At 38.1% G+C, this 16,216-nt stretch overlaps 1 protein-coding gene across 1 annotated transcript in view; it reads right to left on the reverse strand.

Moving 5' to 3' along the window:
- Positions 1-16,216, reverse strand: part of LOC150078484 (protein phosphatase inhibitor 2-like) — a 117,899-nt gene that overhangs the window by 34,022 nt on the left and 67,661 nt on the right. The gene's annotated exons all lie outside the window — the stretch shown is intronic.

A 16,216-nucleotide genomic window follows, 5' to 3' on the forward strand; every position in this document is an offset into this window, starting at 1 on the left:
CTTAACAAAAGCAGCCTGAGTATGAAAAGAGCTTTTGCTGAGTCTGAAGTTACATCTGCCAGTATAGAATCTTTGTGGATTGAGTTAGTCCGAAGCAAAGGAACAATGGCGGTGGGAGTAATTTACAGACCAAAAGATTGTGAAGAATATAATGAGTGACTTTACAAGCAGATGGAATGGGCAAGCAAGTGTGAATGTCTTATTATGGGCAACTTTAACTGTCCCAGGTTGATTGGTATAAGTGGGAGGTAAATTCACGATGGGGAAAAACTTTTTAAATAAACTAGATGGTCGTTATTTGTACCAGCATGTTAGAGAAAGTACTAGGGGTGAGAATATTCTTGACCTCATCATTACTAATGATTCAGATGACATCACATGGCTTAAAGTATAGGAAATTTTGTCAGCTAGAAGATGAAGAAAGATGTTTCAGTAGTTAACGGTAAAGGCACAATTTTAACTTCAGAAGATGGGACTTTGACAGGTTAAGGTGCCATATGGCATCTGCAAACTGGATAATGATTGCTGAGAGATGGCAAATACATCTGAATTATGGAATACTTTTAAAGCAAAAATCACAAAAGCCATGAATGCACACATACCTTTAAGAAAATAATGCAGGAGGAGGGGGATGTCAAAATGGATGACTGCGGAGCTGGATGGCCAAAAGGAGCAGATTTTATTTATTTTATTTTTTTTTATTTAGTTTTTTTTTAGGAGCATTAGCAACTAAGGCCATATTGCTCTGAGATATGCGGTGGTCATTCCCTGACCTTTCCGCATTCTCCGTATTTGGTGGTGACGGGCTCGAACCCTGGTCTAATCAAGAAGCGTGAGCTACGCACTGCTGCTCCTTCCCGAAAGGAGCAGAAAAAGATGGCAGGGGACAGTTACAGAGTGAAGTACTGAAGCCTACAACATGTACAAGTTGATCTGTAATAGTACCACAAATAAGGTCAGGGAGGCCAAGACTGTGTATGAGAAAGAACTGGCTAAGAGAGCAAAGAATTGGGACAAAGAAATTTTCATGTATGTGAATACAAGGAAGAAAAAAGTGAATCAGATTGCACCCTTGTGCACTGGGGACGAGAAATCTTAGACAACCCACCTGATGTTGCGGACGAACTGAACAGATACTTTGGATCGGCATTTACTGATGAAAGACCCTTTGTGCTGAGAAGATGCTGTATGAGTGAGGCTGAGCCATATGAAATTAGTGATGTCCTAATTACAGATTGTTTATTATAAAAACTTCTGAGCATAAAGGCAAGTAAGACTCCCAAAGTTGATGGCATATAACCTGTAGTTTGAGGGAGAAAAAGAGGAGTGCATTAAACCGATGAGGTTAATTATGAGGTCATCTTTGGACTCAGGGAGATTCCTTTGGATTGGAGAAGTGCCAATGTATCGCCTATACATAAAAGCAGTTCTAAGAGTGAAGTTGGTGACTACAGACCGTTTAGTGACTTTGTGGTAGGAAAAATCTTAAGAGACAGTGATTAAGAGTGTAATCCAGGGAATTAAATAGAGAGATATGGCATTCTGAAGGGCACATGGCATGGCTTTATTAAGGGTAAATCACGCTTAACTGATTAAGTAGACTACTTTGACACAATTACTCATGAGCTGGATTTCGGGAAAAATTTCTACATAGTTTATTTGGATTTTAGCAAAGCATTTGACCCAGTCACTTATGAGACATTGCTGTATAAGCTTGAACAGGTTGGGATTACTGGTAAGATTCTAAGATGGATTACTCAGTGGGTATAGGTAGAAGGTTGTGATTAATAGATTTCTTCAGATTGGTGTAATGTCAGGAGTTGGGTTCCTTGTGGATCGGTTCTTGGACCACTGTTGTCTCTCATTTTCATAAATGACACCGATGAAGGGATAGAAGGCATGATGTCAAAATTTTAAGATGACGTAAAGATTGGCAGGGTAGTTAATGATGTGCCAAGCAGCACTCTTTCAGGATGACTTGAACAAACAGACCTCTAAGATGGTCAGAAATGGCAGCTATGTTTTTATGCTGCTAAATGCAAGGTCTTATACTTGGGGAATAGTAACCCACAAATAAATAATACACATAGTGGGGTTGAATTAAAAATAGTGGAGGAGGAAAGGGATCTCAGAGTTACAATACGGCAGATATGAAGTCTTCTGAACAGTGTAAACAGGCAGCCAGGAAAGCCCATGGTATTCTATCAATTATTTATAGAACGTTATTCTGTAGAGATAAGGAGGTCATAATCCCACTGTATAAGGCAATTGTAAGACTACTTTTGGAATACTGTGTTCAAGTGTGGAGACCCCACGGAAAAAGACATCGGGCTTCTTGAAAGGGTACAAAGACAGGCAACTCGAATGGTGAGATCGGCAGAAGGACAATATGAGGAAAGACTCTGATTATGTGGGCTACAGAGCTTAGCAACCAGGCACCTTAGAGGTAATGTGATTGAGGTTTATAAGGCTCTGAAAGGGATTAGTAAAATGAATGAAGGCAGAATTCTTTCTATTCTAAACAATTACAGAACTAGAGGTCATAAATTCAAATTACAGGAATTGAGCTTTAGATTACATTGTAAGAATATTTATTTTAGCCAGTAAGTTGTTGATAGCTGGAACAAGTTGCCCTTGCAGGTAGTTGAGGCTGACAGTTCCCTCCTCAAACTTACCTGTTTGAGGAGGGAAGCGTATAATTTGTGTTTTCTCATGCACTTGTTTTGTTTTTTTTTTGCCAGTGTAGCAAAACCCTGTGGCTTACTTGCACTATGTGGCGAATACTATTAGTATTTTCCGCATAGTACTAACTGCTCTCTTCTGAGAACAGCAGAGTCAAAGCTGTTTGGAAGAAAAGTAATGCCGAGAACAAAAGAGAAAATGCAGTTTTTCAGATGCAGAGGAAGCAATATTTGTAATGTGCTTATTCCAGGAGAGAGAGAGATTAGAAGTCACAATAATCACCAATCAACATATATGATCATGCCTAGAAATCAGAGTGTCATTGAATATTAGCATAGAAGCAGAAGAATCCTTTATGCACAATACAAGAGAGGACTGATTTTTAGAAGGACTGAAACCAACTTAGTTTTCTTTGCCCGACTGGAGCCTCACCTGCAGATCAGCATTTAAGGAATTGGTAGGAGATATTTGAGAAGTTGAAAATGTTTGTGCAGGAGAAGGTATCTCAGACTGGAAAGTAGAATGGAATGTGCTATCATCAGCAAAACTATAAATAGGTTTTCCAGTCAACGGAAGGTCATTAATGTACAAGAAAAGGAGGGGGAAAAAGAAGTGAACTTTGGGGAACACCAGCATTAGTGGAAAAGTGTGAAGACAGAGAGCCAACTACCATCACTCGCAGTGAGTGGTCAGAGAGAAAACTGGATATCCAATTATTAAAAAAACAGTTGACAAACCATATGATGGAAGCTTAGTTAGAAGACTTTTATGCCAATACGATCAAAAACCTTTGAAATGTCAAGGGCAACTGCTTGAGTTTAACCAAACTTTTCTGTTCATAAATGAGTAACACGAGTGAGAATATCACCAGTGGATTGATACTGCCGGAATCCATACTGGTGATCAGACAGAAGGTTTCTAGATAGTTACTAAGAGTAGAAGTTCTAATTTTCTAATTTTTGTTAGTTGTTGGTGCATTGGCTTCTGTGGCCATAATGCACATCCCAAAGTTTTTGCATTTTACTCTGATCCAAGCCTGAGGCAGGATTCGAACCCACGACTTTTGGGTTGCCAAGCAGGCACTTTAACCAACTGGCTACCCCGGTCGGAAGAAAGAGTAGTAGTAGTAAGTGCAATTGGATGATAATTGGATGGGAGGGATTTGTCACCCTTTTTAGGAACTGGCTGGATATGGGCAAATAAAATTTCCAAGCAGAAGGGAAAACACCTTTGGAATAAGAAAGTGAAAAAAGGCAACCCAGAACAGGAGTAAGTTCAGGAGCACAGGTTTTGAGATCGAATGGAGAAATACCATCAGGACCTGGAACTTTCTTAGCATCAAAATTGTTGAAAATCTTTCTGACATCTGTTTGATGGAAGACCACAGGAGGCATTGAACGGAGTGTACTTGTAATGGCAGGAGGTGGTTTATCAAGATCATCAATACACGAGTTGGAAGAAAAATATGATGCCAGAAGGTCAGTGTTACCTTTGGCTGAAGTGGCAATTGAACTATCTGGTTTTGGCAGGTAAGAAAAGAGATCAGTAAAAGTTGCAGCCAATATCTTTGGCAAGAGACCAGAATGCATGACTGCCATTTGAAGATGAAGCAAGTTTTCTATTCTTAACCTGTTCGAAATCTAGCTTGGACTGATTAATAACTGCTTTACTATCATTACAAGCTTTAGTTTAGGCACAAAATAAACCTGGAGGTTTGGATGTAAGCCAATTGCGATATGCAATATTCTTATCTTGAACAGCCTTAGCACACATTTGGAAAACTAAGGTTTAGATAAAGGACGAGATTTTAAGGTGGAGTGTGGAATAAAAGATTTCATCCCTACAAGAAAAATTTCACTGACACAATCTGAGCAAACCTTGACATCAGAAGATTTGAAACAGTAATCCAACCAAGGTAAAGAAGAAAAGGAATTTCACAGATTATCCAATTTTGTATTCTTGTAATGTCAAACAACATGAGGCTGAGAATGGCCACAAGAGAAGAGACCATCAGCAAGTTACAATCTAAAGTGTCTAGAAGATCTCTCACCACAACCATTAACTTAAAAGGCTCCTTTGAGAAAAAGATCAAGCGTTTTGGCTGTGAGATTAGGATTGTTTGGCATTCTGGTAGGTAAATGAACAATATGTGCAAGGTCATTAGCAATTACAAAAGCCTCAGCATCTCGACCAGCTAGGTCCGAATGACTATAAAACGGAAGCCAGCTGGAGTTGTGAACATTAAAATCACTAAGGAAAATTACGTCACTGTTAGGATAGTTGGACTGGAGAAAGTCAAGTTTCAAAGAGAGGAAGTCAAAGAGTTCCAAGTGATTAGTGGAGTTGGGAGAACAATAGGGACAACAGATGAATTTGACAGATTGTAGTAGAGACAGAGAGAGATTTTAAGCCAGAAAAGATTGAAAATTACAAATTACTAAGTCTCTGAAAGAATATCAGAACGGATATATGCACAAGTCATCATCACCACCATCATCAGCTATTTTCAATCAACTGCAGGATGAAGGCCTCTCCAGCAACTTTCCAGTTCCTTCTGTTTTGTGCAATGGCCATCCATTTACTACCCACAAACTCATGAATTCCATCTATCCATCTCTGCCGTTGTCTTCCAGGTTTTCTTCTAGCTCCTCTTGGGTACCATTCTGTTATTTTCTTAGTCCATCTGTCATCATGTCTTTGAGCTATGTGTCCTGCCCAAGACCATTTTAGTTCTTTAGTTTTGATAAGAATGTCCTTTACTTGAGTTTGCTGCCTAATCCATGTGTTTCTCGTTTTATCTAAAAAGTCTGATTCCCAATATAATTCGTTCCATTCTTCGTTGTGTAGTCCTCATCTTCTCTTCAATTCTTTTGGTGAGTGCCCAAGTTTCACTTCCATAAGCCATGGTGCGGAGTATACAATGGTTCATTATTTTATGTTTCAGACAAACTGGAATATTGCTCTTCAGTATATGACTATATTTCCTGAATGCTATCCATCCAAAATTTATTCTTCTCTTGACTTCCAGCCAATTATCATTATTACAGCTAATAACTTGTCCCAGATAAGTATATGACTCCACCTTTTCAATTACTGCTCCTTCAATCATTATGTTCCTTTCTGTGGCATACTTGTTCATCATTACTTTTGTTTTAGCTATATTCATCTTTAGTAAAAAATCCTTACAAACTGTGCATAATTGATTAAGATTTTCCTCTAATTCTTTTGGATCGTGGCTTATAACTACAATGTCATCTGCAAATTGTAAATGGTTTAGGTACTCTCCATTCACATTGACTCCTTTCTGCGACCAGTCTAATCTTCTGAAAGCTTCCTCAAGGGCAGCAGGAAATAACTTTGGAGATATTGTGTCTCCTTGTCGAACTCCTTTCTCGATTTTAAATTTCCTACTGTATTTGTCTAGTCTAATAAAGGAGGTAGCGTTCTCATATATTTTCTTCAAAATCATAACATATGGGGCATCTATGCCTTGTCTTTCCAGTGCCTGAAATATTACCTTATGCTGTATAGAGTCAAATGCCTTTTCATAATCCACAAATGCCAGGCATAATGGTGTTTTATATTCATTTGCTTTCATATTATGTGAAGGTGATCCATAGTTGAGAATCCTGTCCTAAAGCCAGTTGTTCTTTTAGTTGATTCTCATCAAGTATTCTTTCTAACTTGTTAGTAATGACCATTGTGAACAACTTGTAGATGTGGGATAACAAGCTAATTGGTCTATAATTTCCAATTTCTGATTTATCTCCTTTCTTATGCAGCAAAACTATGATTGCATTATTCCACTGCTTAGGTGTCACACCTTTTCTAATGCACTTTGCGAAGAGCCTTGCCAGTTTTTGTGTTATGTCTCTTCCTCCCAATTTTAACAACTCTACAGTAATTTCATCTTCCCCCGAGACTTTCTGATTCTTCATTTTCTTCAATGCATGTTCTACCTCATCAGGAAGAATATCAGGTATGTGTTGCTAATTTGTGATCCATCTTCCCCACTGCTGACATCATTCCCTCGCTCCTTGTATAATTCTCTATAGTAGTCTTATGCTATTTGAATTATGCCTTCTCTGATATTTATAAGTACACCATCGCTATTCTTCAGTTTCAGTATTATTTGTCTTTCTGTATTACTGCTCATGGTTGCTGATTTAAGTCCTTTGTTTTCCCTTAATGCTTGTTCTACTTTTCTTGTGTTAAATCTTCTTATGTTCTCTCTGAGTCTCTTTCTAATTGCTTTGCATAACTCAGTATACTCAATTTTCTCCTTGTCAGTGTTTATCTTGCTCTTCATTTGTCGCCTTCGGTTCATCATAACAAGTGTTTCTTGACTAATTTTTTTCTTCTTTAGATTTCCTTTTCCCTATAGGTTTCTTGGTCTTTATCACTTTTAGAAAGTTGTTTGTTTGTTGTTTGGTTTTTAGGAGCATTAGCAACTAAGGCCATATTGCTACGGGATATGCGGTGGTCATTCCTTGACCTTTCCGCATCCTCCGTATTTGGTGGTGACGGGCTCGAACCCCGGTCTAATCAAGAAGCGCGTACTACGCACTACTGCTCCTTCCCACCTGGTTACGGAGTCACCTTAGAAAGTTGTAATATTCCTCACTGATATCTTGGTCCTGAGCAGTCTGCAGAAGCTCAAACTTGTTCTTAAGTTCCAGTACATACTGCTTTTTCTCCTCTTCTGTTATCTCAAAGACCTTTGTATTATTTACTCGAGTCAGTTTTTTTTCCTTTCCTTTCCTACATCTGTATCAAATGTACATCTTACCATTCTGTGATCACTTCCAACATTTACCTTATTTAGGATGGTAACATCATTCACGATATATCATCTGCTAGTGAGGATGAAGTCGATTTCATTAGTTGTTAATCCATTTGGACTTTTCCATGTCCATTTTCTGTTCACCCTTTTTTTGAAAAAAGTGTTCATTACTGACAATCCTTGAGATTCTGCAAATTCCACAAGTCTTTCACCTCTTTCATTTCTTTTACAAATTCCAAAATTTCCTATTGTTCCGGTTGGCCTGCCAATCGGACTTCTCCTAAATCTTCTGTAATAGAAAGATATTGGATCCATCAATGTTTTAGACTGAGTGTCTGATAACACACAGAATACCTGTTCCCCTCTAAGCTCCTGCACAAGTACCACTTTTGAGGCGAAAGGAATAAATTATTCCTATAATAAAATAAGCAGTAAATTATTTGGACAAGCGAGATGAGCAGTGGTTGAATTAACTGATAACTGGGATTTGTCAGAATAAGTACATGGGGTTCGGCAGACTATATAGACTGAATATGAACATCTTTGAGATTGGAATGGAGACCAGTGCTTTAGATCAGATAGTGTTTTTGAGATTCAGATCTTTTTGCAGATAAGTTTGTCCTATTTGTTTGACAATTCATAATGTATTCAGTAGAAGAAAAAATTGCCCAGTAACACAGACGAGTGGCATTTCTCTGTGTGGTGTGGGCGGTACACCTTGATTCTTGCTTATGTTTGTTCCCACTTGGTTGGTCATCTCCAGTATACCAAGTGCTGTATTTCAGGACTTGTCCATGGGAGTTATACCCAGGGCTTACTAACAGTCCCACCATCGTGAAGTTGCAAGAAGAGGATTTGTCTGTCATAGACAGATTGGACTTGGAAGAAAGACTTGAGTGTCACCTGAATATCAGTTCCATCAGTGTTTTAGACTTGCACATAGGAAGCCTAGCTTGGCATTACCAAGAGAATGTATGTAACAGCCTCATGGACCAAGGATCGGGAAAACTGTGTGCAGTTTTCCCATATGTGGCCTAACCATTACTTTATATAACACGATGATCAGATCTTTGTCCTTGCAGGCAAAGTTGCTGTATATCATTGCCAGAACACCAAGAGTTATTCTAGTAACCTGTGTGCACTGCTTAGAGAATTTCATATTAGACTGTATAATTACTCCTACGTCATTTCCCTTATCAACTACTTTGAGTTTAGTGCCACACACGATATTCTATACTGCAATTAACCCTAACCAAATGCAGTACCTTGCATTTATCACTGTTAAAATCATTTGCCATTTTAAAACGCTTCTGTTTAGTTTATCTAGGTACTCTTGAAGGAGACTACCCTGATTACTGTTATTAACCACTGCACTACAATCTTCTAAGCTACATAATTTTCTCTTAAACAGTGCATGGATGGATATTGCTGTATCAAAGTTGTTTATAAAGAACCAAGCATAAAGTAAACAGAAAGCATGTTTAGTTATTGTGAACATAATTATGCTCCATAATTAGCATCAGGCATTAGTTGAGGCATATGATGCGAGAAAGCAAGCTAATACAGCATCAGCCAAATAAAATTAAAAAAAAAAAAACAAAACAAAAAAACCTTCCCATTTCACCCACCCATTCACTCCAAATGTTTGTCTAGTACTGCCTTCAACTTATTTAAGTTGCTGACCTCCACGACAACAGATGGAAGTTTTGTTCCAACTATAAACCACCGGTTGGCTAAAGGTAAATTTCCACACATCTATTCTATAATTGTCTTTCCTCAATTTGAATTTATATCTTCTCAGGTGAGTAACCTGAGCAAGAGGAAGAATCACATTAGCATTGAGCTTGCTCAGTCCATTCAAGGCCTTATACACCTCAATCAGATCACCTTGCAGGTGCCTAGCCTCCAGAAGCTGCAATTTGAGAACTTATGCCTTTCTTGGCAACAACAACCCTTTGTTCCATTCACTAATCTTGTTGCCCTTCTCTGTACTCATTCCAACAGCTCTAAATCTTTCCTAAAATGAGGCCTCCAGACCTGTATACAGTACTCAAGGTGTGACCTAACCATTGCCTTATACAAGGGCAGTGTTCTCCCCCAGAAAATTTTGCGAGCCAGGTGGCATTATGAAGTAAGCGGGTGGGGAAGTGTAATACTTCGCAATAATATAAAATTTTCTGTTATTTATAAAGGTGATTTAAGCACTGCTTATATCCGTGTGGCACCACATCTCAACAATATCCGCTTTTGATGTCTTCACCAACACACTTCGAATTCATCAAATTTATTTACTATCCTCCTAGCATTGGTGTACACGCAAGTATACATACACCTGTTCTTACTCTTAGTTACCCTAACACAACCAATGTATTTACTTGTTCCATGATGTCTCCCAGCAGCCCTTGAAATCCCCAGAAATTCACTTTTCAGGCTGCTACTCATTCCAGTAGAAGCAGTGCAAGAATAACTCTCAACAAGAAAAACAGAAGCACATTCTGTTCTGTGGACACCGCTAATCTATTAGTCTGTGAATCCCCCCCCCCAAGCTAGCAGTTATCTGACCCACTTAACACTGCCCCGATAGTATCAGCAAATATTCTTACACCCTTTCTATTTAAGTGTATCCCATCCGTGTATAAACAATCGCTCCTGTTAACAAGCACAAACCACGCTGAGAAAATTCTACCCCACGAGCCTTGCACAATCTCTCCAGGGCCGAATTGGTTGACAAGGCTCTCATTATATACTCCCTCTTATCATGTCTGGGCAGAATTGCAACACTTTCAAATTTAACCCTAACTCTCTTTTTTCAAAATTGACCAGTACTTCCTAAGGAAGTCCGCAGATCTACTCTTAATGTCATTAGTGCCAACGTGTACAATAATATCACCCTTTGTGCCCTTAAAAGATGATACCTGCGCTACAACTTCATCAACTTTTGCTCCTGCCAGACATACCCTGATCCTATTCCACCTATCCTTTTTGCACAATATATTTCCCTTCTCCCTGACAATAGAGTCACGGACAATAACTAGCTCCTGTGGGACCAGCGCATTCTGTCCTGAAGTTTGTCACTGTGTTGCCTGATGATCAAGTGCAAGCTCTGGCATTGATGTGGTCAGCTGAGAGCATGATGGGGTCCCCCAATTTAAGTGCTTCGAGGGCATCTACCCTATTCTTCAAGCTCTCATAAAGGACCCTAACAACGTTGAGTTGGCAACTAACTTCTTCACACTTCTTGCACACACACACACATCCACCTTGGCAACATCATATCCCATCCCAGAAAGGTCTGCAAACATTTCACAAGTTTCACATTTCTTTAGGCTGTAATGAGTTGGAGAATCGCAACCTTCAGTTCTCCCCCGAGCCACAGCACTCCCACTACTTTGCGCACGTTGCTTTGCTGCTTTAGTATGTGGCACAATTTCCATTTAAATACAATTTAATTAATTAACAATGAAAATTAATAAGGTTAATTAATTTAACTGATTATTTCATGGATTAATTAATTTATTAATGGAATTCATCCATTTGACTAAATATAGCCAAATGGATGAATTAACCAGAAAATCGTGTTGTAAGCTGTTGAATCTGGGAGGTTTGATTGTATGCCTAAGTTTTGGATTGCATTGTTTGGCTTTTACCATTAGCAGTGGCAAATGATGCAAGAAAGAAAGCTTATTAGCATTAGCATATGACACAAGAAAGCAAACTTATACAGCATCATCCAAAAAAAAAAAAAACCCTTCCCATTTCACCCACCCATTCGCTCCAAAAGTTTGTTCAGTTCTTCCTTGAATTTATGTACACTATCAACTTCCACAAAGAAGGTTTGTTCCTGTGGTAGTTTGTTCCATCAACCACCCACTGGTAAAGGAAATTTTCACACATCTATTCTACAACTGTCTTTCCTGAATTTGAATTTATTATTATTAGCCATATGGTGCAAGGAAGCCTAAGGCTTATGCTGCACCAGCCAAAAAAATTCCTGAGTTACCCTGAGAGAGAGAGAGAGAGAAGTAGAAAAGAATCACCAAGAAAGAGATGAATGATGATATCCAGCTCAGGACCTTGGGTGTGCCAACCCCATACTCATCAGATGTGAGCACCTGAAGTGAAGAACTTAAGTCTTTCTTGGTAAGAGGATCCCTTCCTTCTGACCACCAATCTTGTTACCCTTCTTTGTACTCATAGTAACTCTACTTCCTTCCTAAAATGAGACCTCCAGACCCGTACACAGTTCTCTAGGTGTGGCCTGACCATTGCCTTGTACATGGTGGCATAGTGTTTTGTGGAAGGCGCCACCGGTGGTTTCCCACATCTGCACCATGGTACTTTGTGAAGAATTTACAGAATCTCTGTAAAAGCCAGAAAAAGTGTGGTGTCTGGTTTGTGACAGAGTTGTGCTGTGGTCTGTTGTTCTGTCTCTGGCTGATTAGCTGCAAGGCCCCTAAGGGAACCCCACGTTTCCCGCCACCACCACTGGGAGGTGAGCCAGGCCGCCCATTATACTCTGGCTGGCCTCTGCCAGGGTTGCCTGAGCTTCCTGATGGAGACCAAAAAAAAAAAAAAATAAAATAAAATAAATAATAATAATAAAAAAAGTAACACATTAAAAAAAAAAATAAATAAAAATAAAAATAAAATAAATAATAATAATAAAATAAAATTTAAAAAAATTTAAAAAAATATAAAAAAAAATAAGTAAAAAAAGTAATAAATTAAAAAAAAAAAAAGAGAGAGAGAGAGGAGCATAGAAGAAGAGAGGATTAGAGGGGGAATGAATTTGGGTGGGTTGACAGGGAAAATAAATCCACCCTAATTTAGGAGAAGTATAGGAAAGAGTATGGGTTTAAAAGTCACAGGGGACAGGTGCCCCTGTATAATTTCCAATGGCATAGTGCCTGTAGACCCCGCACTGAGGTCAGTGCCAGCAGTATATCCTACCCATTTCAGATTTGCAATGACTTTTAAATCCTGCACTCCGAGGAGTGCCAGCATCCCACACCTTGGATGGTGCCTGCAATAGATCCTACCCTATTAGGGTTTGCATGATTATGTCTGCGTTTTTTCCGGGGGGAATGGAGAATTATCCCACGCCAGTCCGGTTTAGTTCTTGGGCTCTGAGTTCTGCAATCTTAGCTCGCCTAAGTGCAAATGTTTCTTGCGCGTAGGTGGGTAATGCCTTATAGGTATCTTTTCCTCGAGTAGCAGTGGATTCTTGATTGCGAGGGTTTGTATTGTGGGGAGGAATTTAAGCCTAATGTCTTGTACAATGGGATAATCACCTCCCTGTCCTTGCTTGCAAAATTCCTACTTATCGTTGACAAGACTCCACAACCTGCCCTGGCAGCCCGTCTGCAGTACTCAGCAAACTCCATATTAGACTGCACAATTACTCTCAGAACTTTTTTTTTCTCCACTATCCTGAGTGCAGCACCGCACAGTTTTATGTCATTGCTGGTATATTGGGGTTACTGTTACCCATATGCACTACTTTGCATTAGTCAATGTTAAACTTAAATTTTCTCTGCCCATCTGGCAAGTTTTTGAGATCCTGTTCAGTAAAATACTGCCATTACTTTCATTAATCATCCTACCAACCTTTGTATCATCTGAAAACTTGAAAATTAAGCTTGATATGCCTTCCTCAATATCAATAACAAATAGAGAAAGCAACAATGGGCCCAACATCGAATCTTGGGAACTCCACTAATAACATTAGTCCATGAAGTACCATGCATAACTTTTGGATTGTTTGGCTTTTGGCATTAGCAGTGGCAAATTGATTACCACTCTCTGTCTTCTCCCACTCAACCTTCCCTTTGTCCATAGCTGCGACTTGTCCTTAATGCCATACTGCTCCAATTTGTACAGTAGTCTTTTATGTGCAACAGTACCAAAGGCTTTCCTGAAATCCAAGTGTATCATATCAAAAGTATTTTTTGCATCCAGTTCCTTTGTGAACACATCGTAGTATCCAATCAAATTGGTCAGATAAGATTTCCCCTTAACAAACCCATGTTGTGTTTGAAGTATAACTGCAGCCTCATCTAGATGATCCTGCTTTACTTCTTTTACCAGTGACTCCATTATTTTCCCTGGAAGAGAAATTATTTTTCCTGGCTTATTAAGGAGTTTTTTTTGGCAAAGTGTGGGATTGTGGGGGATACTCCTACAACATATCTTATACTAATTTATCCCCTCTAGATTATTCTTCAACCCAAAACTGAAATCCATGCTGAAAGGATAATGATTTAATTGTGCAGAGGCCATTAAAAGAAACTGGTGGCAGTCAGTTCAAATGCTTTCAAAATCAGATATTAAAATCTCAAATTCTTTCAAAACCAAATATTTCCAATAGGTATATTAACAATCTCTCAATTGTGTTCCAAATTATTTTAAAAAATATTAATATCATTCTTTTCATTGTGACATCTGGTTTTCTTTAAGCTGACTCAGTTCCAGAACTTAACTGTGAAATCTTCTATTTTCTGAAAACTGAAATCACAATAATTCAGGTCAAGTTTTTTCAGCAGCTCTCTCTCTGTCCTCTCAATTTTCAGCCATATGCAGTATTGAAGTACTATTGGTTCTAATAAGTTTTGTGTTGGGGTTGCTAAAAAAAAAATAAAATAAAAAAAAAATAAAAAATGTAAATAAAAAAAAATAATAACAGGTAACTAATAACAAAAAAATAAATTATTTGACTCCCTCCTCATGCAAGTGTCTATCCAGCTGACCTTTGAATTTTCCTAAGTTGTCAGCCTCAACCACCCATGGAGGCAACTTCTTCCAGTTCAGATGAAACTTCTTGCCTTGTATTTTGAATTTATGGGTCCTACTTCTGGAATCATTTATAACAGTGAAAATTCCATGCTCATTCATTTTACTTTCTTCTCTCAGAGCACTGTACACCTCAATCAGGTCTCCTCTAAGGGATCTAGTTGAAAGGATCCAACAGGAAATATACTGTTGCCTGTTGGATATTTTCAAGTAGCTTGATGACTTTCTTTAGGCAGTTTCCATACTTGAACAGAGAATTCCAAGGGCAGTCTTAAAACTGCCTTGAGATAATGACATTCCGATGTCTACAAGCAAATTTAAGATAAATCACTGGTAGGACATCACAAGCTTTCCTTGTCTGTATATACTGCTCAGAGAACTTCAAGTTTGATTATACTGTAATTCCAAAATCCCTTTCTCCCTATACTGTTTTTAGTTCAGCCCCCACCAAGTGTAAGACATTGCATTTTGCTGCATTAAAACTGTCACTTTTCTGACCATCCATTAAGTCTATCTAATCTAAGTGGTCCCGAAGAAGCTTTGCTTGGCATCATCTGTAAATTTTGACATCATGTCCTGTATCCCTTCATCAATGTCATTTAAAAAAAATCAAAAACACCAGCACTGATCCTTGGAAAGATCTAATTTTTATGTGCAAATTTTCCTGCAGTTTACAAAGGTGGTTCAAGGGCGAAAAATAGACAATTACAAACCTGTAACTGTAATGCCTGTGCCAGATGAATGAAGTTAGAGAATTTGTTTCCAGGTGTACTGCAAGAGCTTCTGGAGAGTAATAAAATTATAGAAGAAAGTCAGCATTGTTTTTTTAGAGTTTATCTTATAATTTATTATGAGTCTGTCAAAAAAGAACTGTATACAAAGAATGATTCTAATTGAGTATATTCAGATGACTTCAGTATGGCTTTTGATATGGTCCCACATGAATTCCTTTTTTATGGATTGGAAATCACATTAGTGGAAGATGCTACAATGGATAAAAAATTGACTAAATGCCAGAAGGCAAAGACTGGCTACAAATGGTTATTCTTATGAGTCAAGCAAGGTCACAAAGAGTTTAGCATGTGGTCATTGTTTTTTCTGATAATTGTTGTTAATGATATGATATGGCAAAATAGATCTAGGAAGTTCTGTATGCCACTTCCACAAAACCTAGATTATTTAGCTGATCTTAAAGTGAAATATTGATAAGGTTATACTTAGGGGAAACAGTAATCCCAGATTATCTTGTTATCTGTACCCTAAGGTAGCTGATAAAGAATGGTTCTAAGGAGTAACTGTACAGTCTAACATGAAGTTTTCTCAACAGTGCAGACAGGTTGTTAGGATAGCATATAATGTTTTATCTACGATGAATGGGTAGATAATTATTCCATTATACAGAACCTTTGGTTAGGTCACAACCTTATACTTTATACAATTGTAGAGACCCCCCTTTCAGGAAGGATGTGAATTTCTGATAATTAGAATGAAAGACAATGACATGTTTATGGATTAATACTTTTACTTGCCTAATGGTTCCTTACCTTTTTTTTTTGTTTAGGTAAGAACAATGTTTATGTAGTGGGGAGGGGGCATCACAACAGCTGCAATGTATATATAATGAAAAAACTTCAAAGTGAATACAAAATAATAGAAACAGTTTAAAGAACACTTTTAGAAGACTCAAGAGAGAGAGAGGGGGAAAAAAAAAAAAAAAAAAAAAATCAACCCTAGAGCAAGTTTATGGGTTTCATCTCATTTTTATGTATTTTACTACTATATCATTTCAGCTGGATGCTAACATACATCATGTTCTTGATCAGAGACTGCAACCTCTTTTTAGTTTGCAAAACAAATTTGATTTGATACATAGAATAATATATATTTTATTCAAATACCTTAGGAATTTTGACAACAGTATTTTAAAGTCTTGTGATTACATATTGCAGCATCCCAAGAGAA

Source organism: Mastigoproctus giganteus, chromosome 11 (genome assembly GCF_048544385.1).
Source record: "Mastigoproctus giganteus isolate SK-2022 chromosome 11, ASM4854438v1, whole genome shotgun sequence".
NCBI lineage: Eukaryota > Metazoa > Arthropoda > Arachnida > Uropygi > Thelyphonidae > Mastigoproctus > Mastigoproctus giganteus.